The 19,988-nt window shown below is 39.2% G+C and overlaps 1 protein-coding gene across 1 annotated transcript in view; it reads right to left on the minus strand.

Moving 5' to 3' along the window:
• LOC122233108 (homeobox protein Hox-D13-like) overlaps positions 1–19,988 on the minus strand; it is a 79,333-nt gene that overhangs the window by 58,000 nt on the left and 1,345 nt on the right. The window lies entirely within an intron of this gene.

Consider the following 19,988-nt stretch of genomic DNA (forward strand, 5'->3'; position numbering starts at 1 on the left):
CCCCCGCGCACGCTCTGTCTCTCAAAAATAAATAAACGTTGGAAAAAAACTAAAAAAAGAAAAACAAAAACTCTCTGATTGTCGCACAGAGAAAATGGGAGGGAAGCCAGAGAAGCGTGAAGACCAACTAAAACTCTGTAAGCGACAGTTCCAAGGGAGAGACAAGATGGTTTCAATGGAAAGAAATGAAAGGATACAAGACACATTTTGGAGAGAAGCTGAAAAGGACTTGGTGAAGGATGGGGTAAAGGGGCATGACAGGAAAAACAAAAATGCCAAAAATCACTCCTTGGTTCCCAGTTTAAGCAAATGATGGTACCATGATTGATGGGAAAAAAATCCCTCGAAGGTGGAAAGGCAGGTCCCCCCAGTTTGGGCTGGGTAATAATTTTAGTTTTTGACAGGTAAAATATGAGCTCCCTATAAAATGTAAATTTGGGAATTCTCAGCATATAAATGATATTTAAATCCTTGGGAACAAACTGTATCAAGAAAGAGAACACAGGAAAAAAACAAGGGTACAAGGCCAAGCTGTGAACAACTCAAGCCTGTAGTGATTGGGGGGAGGGAACTAACAAAAAAAGTACACACACATGTGAGACGAAATTAGCACTGTGAGCTTACAGAAGCCAAGACACAGGGATTCAAGAAAGAGTGACTTCTATGGATTCCAGGAAGATGTACGAGTGAGATGTGGCCTGAGTGTCCATTGGTTTGTAACTCATCATCATCGATGATCTTGGCAAGGGCAGTCAATTTCAGAAAGGAGAAGAAAGGATCAAGTTGACAAGGGCTGACAGGTGACGGACTGTACACCAGGCAGCCTGTTTCTGACTTAGCCCACACTTCCTGGCCACAACCAAGAAGCTGGTAAATCACTTCATCTCCTGTTCTACCAAAACTGCCTCCTAATGGCTTTTCCAACTCCAACCCCTCCCCTTCCCCAGAGCCCATCCTTAAGCACTACAGCCAGAGTGATGGTGCTAAAAGGGAAGTCATGTCCTAACATCACTTCCCTGCTCAGTAATCTCATCTCAGAACAAAAGTCAGAAAGTCTTTTTAATGGTCTAGGAGGTTACCACCCTACTTCCTGCCACTCTGCTCCTCCAGTCTAGCCACTCAGAATTCCCTCCTGCTCCTTGAAGACAGTAAGCACACTTCTGCTTCAGGGCTTTTGCACTGGCATTGTTTGACTTCTCACTTCCTTTGGGTCTCAGCTCAAGGATCACCATACCACAGAGGTCTACTTTGGCCAACGAATTTAAATAATACCCTCTCTTTCACACTTTGCTCATCTTTCTTTACCCTACTCTATTTATCTTCTTAGCACTCACCATCTTTACAACATATTATGTATTTATTAGTTATGGTCTGTCTCACATCATCAGAATATAATCTTCATAAGAGCAGAGGTTTTACCTGTTTTTCTTCACTACTGCATACACAGTGAGTAGGCCTAGTACAAAGTAGACACATATTTAGTTGTTGAATTTAAATCATTTGAAAGATCATTTCACATTATAAATAAACTGGTATTTTCAGTTTGGATAAAAAATTTTTTTTATTTATTTTGAGAGAGTGTGAGTGGGAGAGGTGCAGACAAAGAATCCCAAACAGGCTCTGCACTGTCAGCACAGAGCCCAATGTGGGGCTCGAACCCACAAACCATGAGATCATGATCCAAGCCGAAGTCAGACGCTCAACCAACTGGGCTACCCAGGCGCCCTGGATAAAAGTCTTCTGTTATATAGACAGTGTGAGCCTGATCACCTGTAGACATGCAGGAAAAGCCCAGTTTCTGGGCCCATGCAATTGAATACTAGCCCCTAGGCCTTGGAAAATTCATATTAATATCACACTGTGGTTCATCTCCTACAGACTCCTTAAGAAATATTTCCATTCAGGGGCACGTGGATGGCTCAGTTGGTTAAGTGTCTGACTTCGGCTCAGGTCATGATCTCATGGTTCGTGGGTTAAAGCCTCGCATCGGGCTCTGTGCTGACAGCTCAGAGCCTGGAGCCTGCTTCAGATTCTGTATCTCCCTCTCTCTCTGTCCCTCCCTTGCTTATGCTCTGTCTCTCTCTCTCTCCTTCAAAAATAAACAAATGTAACAAGAAAAAAAAGTATTTTCATTCAGATTTCAATATGACCTGTTTACCTTTTGGGTAAAGCAAAGACACTACAAAAATTATCTGTAATAGCGCAAACGCTCCTAGGAAAACCAGTGGTACTGATAAATCACACAAATATGAAGATATGTACACATTAGATTTGAAAAAGGCAGTAGGCACAATGCTCCAGGATTAGGTGATTCTTCCAAATAATAGAACTATGCACTCCAGTCTGTCCATCTAGTTTCCTTATTCCCCTCTCTGATCACCAAGAAAGACTACATCATTTCTCCTACAAACTCCCAACCTCAGGCGGTTCTTCCTGGAAGGGTAACTAACTGAAAAATATGACCTTGAAACTCCTGATGAGTTGAGAGCAAACAAAGCTCTGGATTAGGTCAATGAAAATCAAACCTTAATCATACCTTTGAAATGTCCACACAGATCTACTCGCGTACTATAAAAAGTATGGCTGGGGGCGGGGAGGGGGGCGTCTGGGTGGCTCAGTCGGTTGAGTGTTGCACTCTTATTTCAGCTCAGGCCATGATCCCAGGGTCATGGGATCGAGCCCCATGTTGGATTCCACAAAGTGTGAAGGCTGCTTAGGATTCTCTCTCTCCCCCTTTTCTTCTAGCCCCCACTTGCACACACTCTTAAATAAATAAATAAATAAATAAATAAATAAATAAATAAATAAAGAGTGTGTAAGCACGGATCCTGGAAACTGTAGTCCTCGCCCAACAAATGAACAGATTTACATTTACTGCATAGCTAAGAATGGAAGGCAACAGCAAACAACTTAAAATACAGATAAATATAAATAACTGTTGTAAATCTCACTATATAATTGCATGATAACATTTTAAAAAATCATTCTCAAAAGAAAATATGTAATATATAAAAATAACATAAATGCCAGATTATATCTACAAAAAAAAAAAAAAAAAAAGCCGAGTCGAGAAGCACAAATGTACTGAAATGCTTGAAATTATAAAGACACAGGGGCTCCTGGGTAGCCCAGTGGGTTAAGCATCTGACTCTTGATTTCGGCTCAGGTCATGGTCTCACGATTGTGAGCTCAGGCTCTGTGCTGACAGCACAAAGCCTGCTTGGGATTGTCTCTCTCCTCTCTCTGCCCATCCCCTGCTACTCTCTCTCCCTCTCTCTCAAAATAACCTTTAAAGAATAAATAAAAGTTATAAAGACACAAAAGATACTATTTAGCTTTGCCTCTGACAATTAGGGAAAATTTTAAAACCTTTAAAAACCCAGGATTTTCACTCTTAGGCGTGTGCCCATGTATCTAAGAGAAACGTAAATATTATGTCCACACAAAACCTAGCACACAAATGCTCATAGCAGCTTTATTCATAATAGTTCAAAAGTGGTTCAACCCAAATGTCCATTGATTGAGGAATGGATAAATAAAACATAGTATATCCATACAACGATTATTTGGCCACTAAAAGGAATGAAATGCTGACATATGTTACAATATGGATGAACCTGAAAACATTATGATAAGAGAAAGAAGCCGGTCATAAAAGACCATACAATGCATGATTCCACTGATATAAAAGGTCTAGTATGGAAAAAATCTATAGAGACAGAAAATAGTTCAGTTGTTGCCTACCAATGAGATAGGAAGAAATGGAGAGTGACTGCCAATGGGTACAGGGTTTCTTTCTGGGGTGATGAAAAGATTCTAGAATTAGATAGTGGTAATGGTTGCACAATTGTGAATACACCAAAATACCAAATGCAATGAATTTTACACTTCATATGGGCAAATTGTATGATATGTGAGTTATATCTTAATGAAGCTGTTAAATCTTAAAAAATAACAAGATAGGGAACACACAGGGAAGCTTCTGGAGTACTTGTCATATTTTACTTCTTGACCTGACTATTGGTCACAAGTGTGTTCACATTGTGAGGATTCACTGAGGTGTAAACTCAGAAGATGTCAATGTTGCCAGATCTATGTTGTTCGTCAAATAAAGGTTTTACTTATTTTTTATTTTTTTAGTTATTTATTTTGAAATAGCATGAGCAAACACACAGTAGAGGGGCAGAGAGAGAGGGAGACACAGAATCTGAAGCAGGCTTCGGGCTCTGAGCTGTCAGCACAGAGCCCAACACGGGGCTCGATTCCAGGAACTGTGAGATCATGACCTGAGCTGATCAAATCAGACACCTAACTGACTGAGCTGCGCAGGCACCCTGTCAAATAAAGGTTTTAAAAAACAAAAACCAGGGGCGCCTGGGTGGCTCAGTTGGTCAGGCGTCTGACTTCGGCTCAGGTCATGATCTCACGGTCCGTAGGTTCGAGCCCCGCTCGGGCTCTGTGCTGACAGCTCAGAGCCTGGAGCCTGTTTCAGATTCTGTGTCTCCCTCTTCCTCTGACCCTCCCCTGTTCATGCTCTCTCTCTCTCTGTCTCAAAAATAAATAAATGTTAAAAAAAAAAAATTTTTAAAAACAAAAACCAGATCTATAAATTCTAACTTGGAAAGAGATCCAAGATATAAAGTAGGAAAAAGCAAGTTGCAAAACAGTATGTATGGTCCCATTTTTTATAACTTTATACAGATACACTTACATGTAAGTGTATAATATAAACAAAAACACATATGTATATAGACACCAACCTTGATCTCTCAAGAATTTGAAGAGACTTATTTTCTCTGATACCTATTTCTGTAATGTTTGAATTTTTTGCCATGTGCATTTTTGTAATCAGAAGACAATAAATGTATAAATTTTTTTTTCTTTTTTTTTTTTTTTAAACATTTATTTATTTTTGAGACAGAGAGAGAGAGAGAGAGCATGAACAGGGGAGGGTCAGAGAAAGAGGGAGACACAGAATCTGAAACAGGCTCCAGGCTCTGAGCTGTCAGCACAGAGCCTGACGCGGGGCTTGAACCCACAGACCGCGAGATCATGACCTGAGCCGAAGTTGGCCACTTAACCGACTGAGCCACCCAGGCGCCCCCTAAATGTATTAATTTTTTAAAAACTTGTAAGGCATACAGAAAGATTTTAATAAAGATGAGAACCGAAATTCCTGAATCAGAATACAAAAATACAGAAACAATAAATTAAAAGTACAAAAATAATAAAAGGCAATCATTTCTTTTAGTAGCGACCATCATTTGATTGCTTACTATGTAGTAAGATACATACATTAGCTCATTTTCATTATACCTATTTTACAGATGGATAAATAGGCAGGGACAGATTTTAATCTAATCAAAAAGAACAAAATACAAATTAAGATTAAGAAAGCTGATAAAATCATATTTACAGAGGAAATTTTATTTTAAGACTTATTTATTTTTGCGAGAGAGAGTGCAAGTGGGGAAGGGGCAAAGACAGAGAGGGGGACAGAAGATCCAAAGCGGGCTCTGCACTGACAGCAGCAAGCTCCATGCGGGGCTGGAACTCACAAGCCATTGAGCCGAAGTTGGACACTCAACTGACTAAGCCACACAGGTGCCCCATACAGAGGAAATTTTGAAAGGTAAGAGAACATATATGAACTCACTCGTATTTTTTTTAAAGCTGGAAAAGGAATTTAATTTTCTAAAAATAATATCTAACTTACCAAAATTGACTACTTGCCCCCCCACCTCACTCCCAACACACAAAAAATAAGAAAACTGAATGGAATAAACTAAAAGACAAAATAGAAATGATTACTGCTCTTTCAACCCAAACACTATTTTGCCATACTATCAAAATCTTCATGTCAAGAATGGCACAAGGAAGGAAAATCACACGCCATTCCCCTTGTGCATATATACCAAAATCCTGAACACTAACAAATCAATCTAGTACTATGAGATTTGTTCCAGAAATTTAGTAATAATTCCATACTGAAAATTGATTAACTCAGCACAGGTTGAAAGAAACAATCTCCAAGGGTAGATAACTGAGTTGAACAGCATCTGACAAATTTATCCTTTCTGAGAAAAAAAAACACTTAACAAATAAAAATACTCCTTTAACTTGTCAGGTTTCAGTCCCACAGTCAGCTCCACAATGAATAGTGAAGCATACCTGAGGCAGCCTCATTAAGTCACATATATGACATTTTTCTGGGTGTTATAGTCTAGCCAATAAAATAAGAATAAAGGGGGGGAATACTGAAAAGGAGTCTAAATTAGCAATATTTATCAGTAAAGTCATCCAACTGGAATATCCAAGAAAAATCTATGAAAAAACTATTAAAATAACTAAAAAACCTCAGGAAATAGGCAGGTTTAAAAAAATTTTTTTTAATGTTTGCTTATTTTTGAGAGAGAGAGAACATGAGCAGGGGAGGGGCAGAGAGAGAGAGGGAGACACAGAATCTGGCTCTGAGCTGTCAGTGCAGAGCCAGATGCAGGGCTCGAACTCATGAACCATGAGATCATGACCTGAGCTGAAGCTGGACACTTAACCAACTGAGCCACCCAGGCGCCCCAGAAATAGGCAGGTTTTTAAATAAATATACAAAAATCCACAGCTTTTCCTAACATCAGCAAAACTCAAAAAGCATGATGAAAATGCCCTACTGTGTAAAATACATTGACAAATGTGAATTAAACTATAAAACTTCACTAATGCCTTTCCAATCAATGTATCAATGACTATTGTAGGAATCCTAACAAATACTTTTAAAAGATATCTGGAAGGGAAAAAAGTACATGATGAAAGCCCAAAGTCTTCTCCAAAATAAAAATAACTACCAGGATTTGCCCTGCCAAGAATTTATCTGTATAAAACTACTATAAGCAAAATGTGTAATATTGGTGCCAGGATAGAGACAGAACAATAGAACAGAATGCAGAAACAGATCTAATTATTAATGAAAATTCAGTATATGATTAAAATTATCATGTTAAATTGGAGGAGCTTTGGGTGGCTCAGTAGGTTGAGCACCCAACTTCAGTTCAGGTCATGATCTCGTGGTTCAGGAGTTCAAGCCTCGCATCTGGCTTTGTGCTGGAGCCTGGAGCCTGGAGCCTGGAGCCTGCTTGGGATTCTGTGTCTCCCTCTCTCTCTGCCCTTCCCCCGTTCATGCTCGGTCTCTCTCTCTCTCTCTCTCTCTCTCTCTCTCTCTCAAAAATAAATAAAAACATTAAAAATTTTTTTACAAAATGATCATGTTAAATATATAAGGAACTGGTTAAGTTGTGGTATGTCCATATCAAATACAATGGAATAGTGTATTTAGCTGTAGCTATTAAGAATGAGGCAGATTTGGGGTGCCTGGGTAGCTCAGTTGGTTGGGCGTCTAACTCTTGATCTCAGCGTGGGTTGTGGTCTCATGGGTTCATGAGTTCAAGCCCCCCATTGGGCTCCACACTGGCCATGCAGAGCCTGCTTGGGATTCTCTCTCTCTCTCTCTCTCTCTCTCTCTCTCCGCCCCTCCCCACACACGTGCTCCTCTCTCAAAATAAATAAGCTTATAAAATTTTTTAAAAAGAGGTAGATTATACTGATGTAAAAAATGGTCACAATGTAGTATGATGTAAGAAAAACTTATACAATTGGAAGTACAATAGGATTCCTTTTGTGTTAAATATGTACATTTATTTTAGGGCCATGTTATGTATAGAAATGTCTGGAAGTTACACATACCAAAATAGTACTGTCACTACCTCTGAGATGGGATTATAGTAGAGAGAAGAACAGGACTAGAGGGTCCATCAGTCAGGGTCCCAACAGTAAAGGGATGACAAACTCAGAATAATCTGAAAGGGGTCTATCTGTAAAAGGAATAATTACTAAATTAGTTGAGGCCTACAGAAATCACAGGGGATAGAACAGGAACCAGAACTAGCAATAACTGAACAATTATTGCTCTGGTCCCCAAAAAAGACAAGAGACAGAGTTTCCCAGAACCCAGGTAATAAAATGCAGGCTACTGTGAGAGGAGAATAAATATTCTGACTTCATCCTCCTTCCCTTCAATTTCTTCTTAAGGCTAAACCGTTACAGTAAGAAGCCAGAGGATCTGGGAGCTCTTTCCTTAGGGCAGAGAGCCAGGTGGAACAGGGTGGAGGACAGATCTAGAGAAGTAAACGGGAGGCAATCTAGCCCAGTTTTTGTATGCCTTTTTATAAAACTAATTACATAAATAGAAGTACAATCTCTTCAGTAAACATTAAAACCCTACAAAAGAAAGCTCAAATCCCACCCTCCATAATCCTGGATCCTTCTCCAGAAAGAATAATCTTTATTACCACCAGTATGGTGTGAGTCTGTTGTTGATGTTTTCTAGACACAGACATATACTCACCATACAATAAAACACACAGAATTGTTTAATGAGGTGTTATTTGCCTAACCTAAACAGTAATTTTTTTAAGTTTTCATTTAGATTCCAGTTAGTTAACTTGCAGCATAATATTAGTTTCAGGTGTACAATACAATGATTCAACACTTCCATAGAACACCTGGTGGTCATCACAAGTGCACTCCTTAATTCCCATCACCTATTTAACCATGAACAGTATTAATTATGACTTTCAGCAACCTTTTCTTCACCATTTTCAGTCACAAAATAATGCTCAAGAAGCCAAGACAGATGGTTTGATTCTCCTCTATAGTATTTATATTCTACCTCAGTGGATCTCAAAATACACACACACACACACACACACACACACACCCCACAATACCATCACCTAGAAATTTTTTGTGTGTGTGCAAAATATTAGGCCCTACCCCCTGGTAAAGTGATTCAAAAGCTTGGAAGGTGGTGTCACCTAGTACTCTTCCTTTTAACCAGCCCTGCAGATGACTATTATACAGTTTGAGAGCCACTACTCCACTCCTTGGCTACTCGAACCACTTCACTATCATCAGTAACCTTGCTAGAAATCTTCATTTTCATAAGATTCCCAGGTGATGCATAAATAAAGTGCGAGAGGTGTTGGCCTACCTCAGAGCCATAAACCCAATCCTCATCCATATTACACCCATCCACACACAGAGCATCTGTGAATGGTTTCTGGGGATCGAAGAAGGGAGACCAGCAGAAAGAGCACAGGTTTTTAATCTCTGAATTTGAACCTATCACTCCTGTGGGAAAAACATTAGCACTGCATGCCCTAGTTAGGCAGAGCATGTTAGCACTGTCATCTTTTATGCATGACAGATAGCATATAACTACCATCTAACCACACTGGAAATTTAATGCTCTTTTAAGTGTCAATGTTATATCCTAAATTCTCATTTTTCTTTTAAAATAAGTGAATTTCACTTTTAACCCTAGGCAAAATAAAATTACCTAAGACTTGCTAACCTTTGTATGGCTAAGATTGTAATGAGAATCTATCATTTTAAGACAAACCACAGTGATATACCTTTTCTGTTCTAACAAGGATACCTTTACCAACATCCATTAGTCTACTTATCCTCCACTGCCACCGCTCAGGCTCCACCTCCAGACAGCTTGGGCTGGAGAGGAGGGGGTGGATATGTTCCCAGAATTCCACCTTTAACTTCCTGCTGTCTCTCAAAGGCTCAGAAATTTTCTTTCAAAAACTGCACCCTAAGACCCCTGCCTCGGCCTCTCCTTTGGCCCTTCTCTCATCTTCCGCCATTGGGTCTAAGGTCAGTCCCGAGTCAACTGCAAACATGTTGACTTAATCAGGAAATCTGCGAGGGCACTACATACACATTTGTGCTTGAGAAACACTCACTGCTCAATCCAGCCTGACTCAGTAATACAACAATCTGCTTTTTTTTTTTTTCTTTTTTTAAAAAAGGCACTTCCAGTTTCACTTCTAGTTCCTACCAGGTTAATGCCCCGCCCTCCTACAACACAGCCCCCCTCTTTAAGCTTTTCTGACCCAGGAAGTAGCACAGACAATTCTGTGGAGCTCATACCCAATTTGACTTGCCTCTCCCTTTTTTTTTTTTTTTTTTTTTTTTTTTTGCCTCTCCCTTCTTAAAAGCAATCTTGGAATCAGTATTTCTAAAGCCCCTTTGCAATTTGGTAATTTTTCTTCCACAGAAACAAAGTTTGAATCAAACCTTAAAATAAATTTAGGCAGTTTTAATTACACAGCACCAGGAAAAATAAATAATATTCTATCAAACAACTATACTTCAAAAGGAAACATGTACATCTCCAATGTTCTAAAGAAAGATTTTGCTATGGCAAAACTATATTTCTACTATTTCCAACTATTTATGTTAAATTAAAATCACTTACATCAATTGAGACAGAGTTCATTTTTTTTTTGAAGATTTTGTTCTACCAAAAATTAGACTCAAAGTATATACAGTATTATCTAAACATTCTAGAATCAAATTCTGACTCTTGTTTTGACCTTAACATCCAATTTAATAACGTCATGAGTTGCACACAAATTCATTTTAAGAAGGCAGATCTTTTACTTGTTGCCTTTGTTGGTTTTTTGGTTTTGTTTTTTGTTTTTTTTAGCACACAATGGTAGCTTTTATTTAAAGTTCAAAAATATCATAGAATAGTAATAATTTGTTTTCAACAATATATGTAGAATTTTTAAATAGAAACATTGGATAATTAGATCACAAGAGTTCATGACTCATTCTTGACATACAGCAAAGGCAGTCAACAATGATTTCCATTAGAGCCCCCAAACATAACTCTAGAGTTGTTCTGAAGGTAAGATTCTTAAACTCCAAAAAGCAAATAGGTGGAAATGCCTCAATTATCTGAATTAATCAGTCTTTGCCCTGGCTGAATAGAAAGAATATCTTCCTCCGATGAACTAATTCCATATCACTTAGGAAGCTGAAAAGCAAACAATTCATTTTTCCTTTCTAGGTATCCATAAGCAAAGTAGGAGAAAAAGATTGTTGGCAGTGCTCCACTCAAAAACAGGCCACGTTCCAAAAGTCTGTAAGTACTGTACCTGGTTTTGACCTTAGAATCTCATTTTCTCACAGCACATTTTCTAAAAGGATGGCTCACCAATGCCGATTAAGCCTACAATATAGATGAAATATTAGAAACACCATCCATAACTGTTTATGAGAAAATTTACTCAATCTCAGATTCCAACTTAGCAGTTTTGAAGTAGCTCACTTGGTAACCACAATGCTATATTATTTTCCTCAAATAATCCACTGTCTCAGACAGCATCAACCCCACACCAGGCTCTCCAACTAACACCTGAAATGTTCATATTCTATGCTACTGGATTAAGAGATATGTTTATGCTTTAGCTTGTGACAAACCAATTTATTATGGAAATTAAGTAGGCTAAAAAGAAAAGGCTAAAATGAAGTCTAACATCCATTCTTGGATGGATGATATTTGGGGGAAGGGTACCCATATCCACAAAAAAGATGAAATTCAGAAGTTCCTCTGAGTAGGGTCAAATTTTTCCAATAAATTTTTTTATCTGCGTAAGTGCCCAAACAAGCCCTCAGTTAAGACCCTAGTGTTCAGGATTACAGAATATGAGAGATTTTCTAAGAAGTAATTTAAATATGCCTGTTCTAATGTAAATCCACCCACCCCAGTGCAGGTACTCCTACTCTTTATGTAAAAAAGTAATGAATGACTTTTAAAAATCAATTAAATAATCTTAATGCAGTAATTCAGAGCTTTAAGAAAAGAGATTTCTCAGGAGCAAAGGTAAAACTAAAGACTGCAAATTCCTTTCAGTGGCTAAAGCAGTGATCACCTTTGCTTACATCCAACCTTTTGTTACCAAAACTAACTCCTAAGTCTGCTAGAAAAAAGAGAGAGAGAGAGAGAGAGAGAGAGAGAGAGAGAGAGATGTAGTAAAGCATGATGGCTAAAAATATAGACTCTGGAACTAGACAGCTTCAGTTCATATCCCAGATAAACACTCTTAATAGCTGCATCCTCTCTAGCAAGTTATTTAACCTCTCTCTGTTCCAGTTTCTTCATCTGCACATTAAGGATAATAATAGCATCAACCTTAGAGGTCTATAGTGCAAATTAAATGAATTAATCCACGTAAAGCACTTGGAACAGAACTTTGCACACAATAAGTGACAATTACCATCTAGACATTTAAAAAGTGGGCTTTGGAAAAACTAAAAGCCCTTAAAGCTAAAAAATCAAAGAAAAAAAGATGAAAAAGTGATGGACATATAGACAACAGGGTATCCTATTTCCTTGGAGAATAATATTCATGAGGAAGAATAGTAGAGATTGAAATAATGAAGACCTAATTATGCTGGTCTTGAATACCAGACCAAAATAATTTTTTATTTTTTAACGTTTATTCATTTTTGAGAGACAGAAAAAGACAGAACATGAGCGGGTAAGGGGCAGAGAGAGGGGGAGACACAGAATCCAAAGCGGACTCCAGGCTCTGAGCTGTCAGGACAGAACCCAACGCGGGGCTCAAACTCACAACTGCGAGATCATGACCTAAGCCGAAGTTGGACGCTCAACCGACTGAGCCACCCAGGAGCCCCTAAAATTTTTTTTAATGTCTATTTATTTTGATCGAGAAAAAGAGAGAGAGAGAGAAAGAATTCCAAGTAGTCTCCACACTATCATCACAGAGCCTGATGTAGGGTTCAATCTCAAAAACTGTGTGGGATCATGACATGAGCCAAAATCAAGAGTTGGATGCTTAACCGACTGAGCCACCCAGGTGTCCTGAAAAAATATTTCTTTTACTTAGTAGATAACCACTCAAATTTTTTATCTGGTTAGGTCTGTGCTTTAGCAACATTAATTCTCATGGTTATATATCACCACTATTAATGAAATTCTGATGTTCTCTGCCGTCTTATTAAGAATTTGCAGACCCAAAAATGCATTTGTTCTGCTACCATACTGTCAGAATCTATCAGTGAACTGTTGCATATCTGAATTTTACCCGAAATCCTCACTGTGCCTGGTACAAAGTAGGCATTCAATAAATGTTTTTATCATTTAGTGGCCACCAGAGAGCAGTAAAGTAAGAGTCAGAGGTTAATCTCCAAAGGAAATGTATGTTATAAATGACACAAAGTAGACAAATAACAGTTTACAATTAAGCTAAAATAAAGTCACTGCTAAACAATATATTTGCCTAAAACATTGGCGAGGTTGGCGGGGGGGGGGGGGGGGGGGGGGGCGGGGAATCAACCTTACTTCTCATTAAAAGCAGATAAAATGGGGCCTTGTGTATTTTTAAATCTCATAACCTTTAGCTGTCAAATTGGTAGTCCTTTCTAAGGATTATATGGGCAATATCTTTGTAACAGACTACCCGGTAGTCTTATAGGAAGATAAATTTAAGGTAGATTTCTTCAAGATATCTGCATTCCCATGTTCCTTGCAGCATTATTCAAAACAGCGAAGATAGGGACCTATGTGTCTGATGACTGGATGAAGGAAGATGTGGTATATATGTACAATGGAATATTATTCAGCCATTAGAAAGAAGGAAATCCTGCCATTTGCAACATCCAACAAATGGATGAACGTGGAGGACATAATGTTAAGTGAAACAAGCCAAACAGAGAAAGACAAATACTGTACAATCTCACATGTGGGCTCTAAAATAATAAATAAATAAATAAAATTGTTTTTAATTTAAAAAGTCAAACTCATAGAAACAGAGTAGAATATGGTTACCCGAGTCTGGAAATTAGGGAAAATGGGGAGATGTTGGTCAAAGGGCACAAGCCTTCAATTATAAGTTCTGAAAATCGATGTATATCATGGTGACTACAGTTAATAATACTGTATTGTATACTTGAAATTTGCTAACAGAATAGATCTGAAACATTCTCTCTCACACACACAGATAACTATGTGAGGTGATGGATGTATTAATAAACCTGACTGTGATTATCATTTCAAAATGTATTCATATGTCAAATCATCACATTGCACACTTTTGTCAGGGGCCATGCTTTTAGAGGAAGGGCCAGCTGACAGTAGCTAAAGGTTTCCATATATAGTACACGTGATCACCCTGACTGCTTCACTCACCACAAAAGTCAGTGCTAAGCTTAACAAAAAAAGGGTCTCTTCCCTTCACCTTGCATAAAGGACAACTGGAATCCACTATCCTAAAGTCTACTGACCTCTGCAATTGTTTGGTGCACTTCGTTTTAAAGAAGCCATGTGCCTTTTATTTTAATTTTTTTTTTTTAACGTTTATTTATTATTGAGAGACAGACACAGAGCATGAGCAGGGGAGGGGCGGCGAGATGGAGACACAGAATCTGAAGCAGGCTCCAGGCTCCAAGCTGTCAGCACAGAGCCCGATACGGGGCTCGAACTCACAGACCGTGAGACCATGACCTGAGCCAAAGTCGGACACTCAACTGACTGAGCCACCCAGGCGCCCCTGGTGCACTTCATTTTAAAAACACAAAAAAGTTTGTTTGACACACTAGTCAGAGTAATATATGAATAGTTAACATACTAAGAAGAAAGTTTTCATTAAAAGATTGCCAACACAGCTTGGAAGCACACGACATAGATGGTTGATATAAAAGTTTATTAAGCACATATCCCCACACTGATTTTTTTTTTTCTCATGGTAGTAAGGGGAAATTACCTTCCCCAAAATGTCAGTCAGAGCTTACTTTTAGAAACAAGCAAAAAAAGTATTAAGTTATGTATCTGGAGCACCCCTAGTAATAAGTTATGTATTTGGCTTTCTTGGGCAATCAATCATTCTGGCAACAGAAACATAAAGCAAAGTAGACTGGGATTTCTACATACCTTCTTCTAAAGTAGTTTTCGGTTACAATTTTAGACTTAAAAAAAAAAAAAGACCTAAAAAAAAGTTCCGGCTGTCTTATGCTTTTTAAAGCTTCAAGTATCTTGCAAGTATTAGAATGTAAAAATCTGAAATGCATTCACTTAAATACATTCCCATCAGCATTACCAACAACGCTCCATTATCCATTTTGGTACTGACTCCAGATGATTTTTAATCCCGGCTGACTTCTCCCTACCAACAAGAACTTGGATACCATCTTTACCCTGCCTGCCCCCATTACTTGGTTGTGCTTGGGGAATTATAATTACAGTGATCCCGCCTTTGGAACATCCTCAGAGCACAAAGCCTCTTTGTATGATTGGGGGTGAGGGGGGCGACTTCCAGGCTCCACAGCAAAGGGTGGGTGGTTGGTGTCAACACAGGCAACAGAGAAGGAAGAGGAACTGGAGCCACTATGATGGCCCTCGGGTCTGGCTCAATATTGTTGGAGGGGTTTTACTTGAAGGTGCCCGGCCGAATGGTTCTGTAAAGCCTCTGTGCCCCCCACATGGGGAGAGGAGGGGCAGGACTGACCTGACAGATGGGCAGATCACCACCAAACCCAGAAGACCAGGGAGCAGAAGGAAGCGTGACAAAAGAAAGAAAGAACTAGCTGAAGCCCACAGCCTTTGTGCTGTTCTCAGTACCTCGGGTAATGAAGTCTCTGACAATGAAGGCTATCACCCCCCAAAGTATTGGTAGTGGTATTATGACACCCAGTAGGTACTCAAATATGTATTGAGGCACAGATAGGAAGACAAATTCATTAAAACAATTTTTAAATAAGATAGCCTAAAAAGCCAAATGAAAAATACTTTTGTTAATTATGAGACTCCCAACTCCTATTTACAAAGCAGTTACAAAATGGATATACTTGTTTTTACTTTCAGCCTACCCTACTACCTCAGTCTAGTCTTCAAAACTACTCACTTTCCAGTTCCATGACGGTAAAACAGATTTCAACCAAAGATCAGTAAGCACTATCTTCAGACACTGAAATCAAAGGTGCTGAAGCAGAACGGATACAGACAGGTACCTTTCAACTCAAGGAACATCCCAAAAGTACTATGAAATGTACTGCTATTTAATTGCTTGCTACTGTCTTCCAAGCATGTATTTCTTCCTCTTACCACTTCTTCCCTCTGCTTTTTCTTTCAACAGGGTCAAATTATTATACATATCAAAACTCACAATCTCACCCTTATTCCTACACATACTTTAACACAAAAAAGCAGACAATACAGTGATAGCTTTCCATATCATGACTGGAGGAACTACTGATAAACCCCAGTATAATCCGATCATTCTCCTCCTCCACCTGCCCTACGTCACTCCAGTTAAGTGTTCTAAGCAGTCCCTAAAATAGTACCAATATCCATTTAAACAGAACTGGAAAAAATTCAAACTGCTTTGGGTAAGGCCTAAAGGTGAGAACTGTTTGTTTTTCTCGTGTGAGCCTAAGACTGTTTTTGTTAAACATTTTTAGCTTTAAGTATATTTTCTTCAAAAAACCTCCTCCAAAACAGCAGCAAAAGCACAATGGAACTCTGTAACCATCACCCTCAATCATGTTTAAAAATAATAATAAAGACAAGAGAAACCACTTCAAATGTACCTCTCCCTTGAGCCCACAGAACAGCACTCTTCCATGACAACTGTTCTGAAAAACACACTGCCATTATTTGCAAAAGCAGTAGGAAGTCCAGTCTTGTCCTTGGTTGAGCACTACCCCCTCCCCTCTCTCCAAGAAAAAATAAAACAGCAGGAAGCGTAAACAACCACTTAATGGAAAATACAAATGGGTAAATATTTTCAAAATTGGCTAAAAAGCCTCAGGTCTGAAGAAATTCAGGAATACTAGCGTAGGGGGGAATAGGAAGAGAAAAATACCATCGTATTTCCCCCTCAAAGTGAGCACTGCAAGAATGCAAGAGCAAATGGGGTGGGGTGCATAGCTACTTTCTCTTCTTCAAGTACCAGATGCTGTTGTCTTTTTAATATTTCTCTCTCATTCCGTCTTTTCATAAATAATGGTATTTTCAAAAAGGGGCATATTTCTCTAGCTCCTTAACAAATTTTTACAATTTTAAGCTGAAAGACTGGTACAACTGAGCATGGTGATGAAAAGCCAGGGGCGGGTCCCTTCCCTTGAAAAGTTCACGTGGGGAAAACGCTTGGAACTCAAGGCCCAAAACTGACATGCCCTCTTCACAGGGTCCACAACTATAGACGGCACAGTTATACACAGACCAACAAAGCTGCAAGGCAGCTACTTCACGAAGCACCTTGGTGAGAATCTGAAAAGGGTGCCCCCTCTTCTGAGAGGACACACGTCCACGCGAATTGCTCATTTTGAGAAGTGGAGCACAAATGAATTTGCACTCCCACTTGTCACCCAAAACAGGTGACTTCGGGTTGGGCACAATCTATACAACCTCACACAGCAGCCCTGCAAAAATATGGGGTCCCCAAAACCTGGGGACACACTGCCCTTTCAAAGTAGGTTTCCAGAAAGAAGAACCTTACCAAAGACAACCAAGCATTTTACACATTTCATTACCAGAAATCCTCATATTTGTTAATATAAATTAATTCCTAAACATATTAGGATAGAGCAAAAAGGGTCTGGCAGAGAAGTAAAACTAGCAAATTTGGAAGAAAGGAAACTTCCATCTTGAGGTGATAATCAGTTGTTATTGAAGACCCTAATCTTTGACTATAGGTTCAAATAGCTGAAATTCAAATGCATGTCATAAGCTAAGGCACTAAAAGAATCTCTACCATTTGTAGAGAAAGGTTGGATCACATACATTTACTATTGGGGATTTCTTTTCTCCAAATCTGCTGGTTTTCCTTCTCTGTTAGTGCACCCCCCCCCCTTTGTTTTTGTTTTTTGTTTGTTTGGGGGTTTTTTGCTCCTATCTTAACTATAAAACCCCATATAGTGAGCGACACAAGTGGTTAAAGTTTGTAAAACCTGATAAATAGCCCTGGTGGATAATGGGCCCCTTAGCTACCTGCATGAAAATAAGAGGAAAAGATGACCAGATTATGAATGCCTTCACATTCAACAGCTTCCAACCCCATCACTCTTTTATGCCCTATAAAAGAGCTAAGTATCACATGGGTCCAAATTAGTCCCAGTTAGGCAGGACAGGCAAGAGAAGGCAGCCTAGGGCAAAGCTAAAATGGAGTACAGCCCAGAGTCAGGAGCCTAAGGCAGTGGTTCTCAAATTTTAGTGGTCATCAGAATCTACTGGGGAACTTTGTCAGAATCAGATGTCTGGGTCCCTCCCTGCAACAGATAAGTTAGAACGTCCTGGAGCACTTATATTTTGACAAAGCTCAAACTGCTGACCTAGGTCCACCAGAAAGTTTAGAAACACTGGGAAATCCTCCATGCCTATCAGCAGTTCCAAAATAAAAGTCACCCATCGCAATACCAGGCTTTGCAGGTCAGAAAGGGGTGAGAAAAGGATCACCAGCCTGCAAGTCTAACAGGCTGTGCTGGACTGGAGTCTGTGGCAGAAGTTTCATTTTTATGGGACAAAAATCCTTCACTCGATAAATAAGAAAATGTTCTGCATGTGAGAAATATTTCAAACATCTGAAAAATATTTAAAATAATATATTGAATATCTCTGACCCAACACCCAAAATAAGCAAATCCTAATTTGCAATTATCTGATTCAGGTTTTTTGGTAATAGAATATTAGATATAATTAAAGCCCTTGGTGTACCCCTGTCCAATCCCATTCTTCATCTTTTCTTCCCAGAGATAATTTCTACTCTGAATTTGGTGTTAGTTGTTACCATGCATGTTTTTATACTTTCACGACATAGGTACATAGCCCCCAAACCATATTATTTTGCATGTTTTCAGATTTTATACAAGTGCAAACATTTTGTAAGAAATCTGTAACTTGTTCCCCCACCCCATATTATGTTTGTGAGATTCATTCATTTTAAAGCATGAGGCTGTGGTTTATTTTTCACAGTGCTGTAAGACTCAATTGTGTGGGACTATCTAACCATTTATGCATTCCCCTTGTTGGTGGACATTTGAGCTGCAATGAGCATGCTTATACTTTTTCTTACTTATTTTCTTGGACGACCGTATTACTTCTTAGACACAGAAATAGACATTTTGGGTAAATAGGTATGTTAGCCCTCCAACAAGACATCGCTACACTACTGTCCAAGGTAGTTGTATCCATTTACATTCCCACTAGCAGTAAATAAAAGTTGATTTCCCCACAACCTCACTAACACTTGATTACCACAGCATTTAATTTTTGCCACTCTGATGGGTGTGAAACAGCACCTCCTTATTGTTTCAATTTGCATTTCACTAATTAAAATCTTTGACCAGTAAATTTTCATGCTTTTATACATATTTGTCAAATATATGCCTCAATTTTTTAAGAAAAATTTATCTTGTCTAAATCAGGGCAGTTCTTCCAGAGCACGTCCCCATCCCCCAAACACCCACCACAGCTGGAAAGCAGGAGGGCAGCAAGAAATCGGCTGACTTAAACAAGGAATCATTTCGGACAAAGGGCCCTAATTAATGCATTTGCTAATTAGTCTTCCCCTTCCCTCTTTTGTCAAGCCTTACTTCCAAGACAATACTAAGGGCCGACAGCCTTAGACCAGGAAACAGAATGCGGGTGGGGAGTGCAAAAGCCAAAACATTTATATAAAAGTACTACAAATGTCTTTACTGGAAGAAAATGAAGTGATTGCAGACCAGTACCTATTACTCAACCTTGTAAGATACCATCCACCTCTAACAGACTCCTTTCAAACCCTTGGCTCCCTCTTTGAAACATCCCAAGTTTTCTCTAGACTAGACACTGCCCCCCCCTCCCCTCAGCAACCCTTTTATCTCCCTTCCCCCACAATGACTAAATACCCTGTTCTTTTCCCCCATTCTACAGCTTTCTGAGCTCCACAGGACACTCTCCATTGCCCTCCCTCTCTCTTCTAGAACTCCAAGTCCTCTCCTTCCCTTTCCAAGATATAGCCACTACAGTAAAAACCACCCACCCCAAAGAAAAATGGGAGTCCCTGCAGCACATGGCCCCAACATGCCAGGCTGGAGGGTGGCTTGTCCCAATCCTCCCTGCTTCCTTCCCCTTCACG

The sequence above is a fragment of the Panthera tigris genome, chromosome D4 (genome assembly GCF_018350195.1).
Source record: "Panthera tigris isolate Pti1 chromosome D4, P.tigris_Pti1_mat1.1, whole genome shotgun sequence".
Lineage (NCBI taxonomy): Eukaryota > Metazoa > Chordata > Mammalia > Carnivora > Felidae > Panthera > Panthera tigris.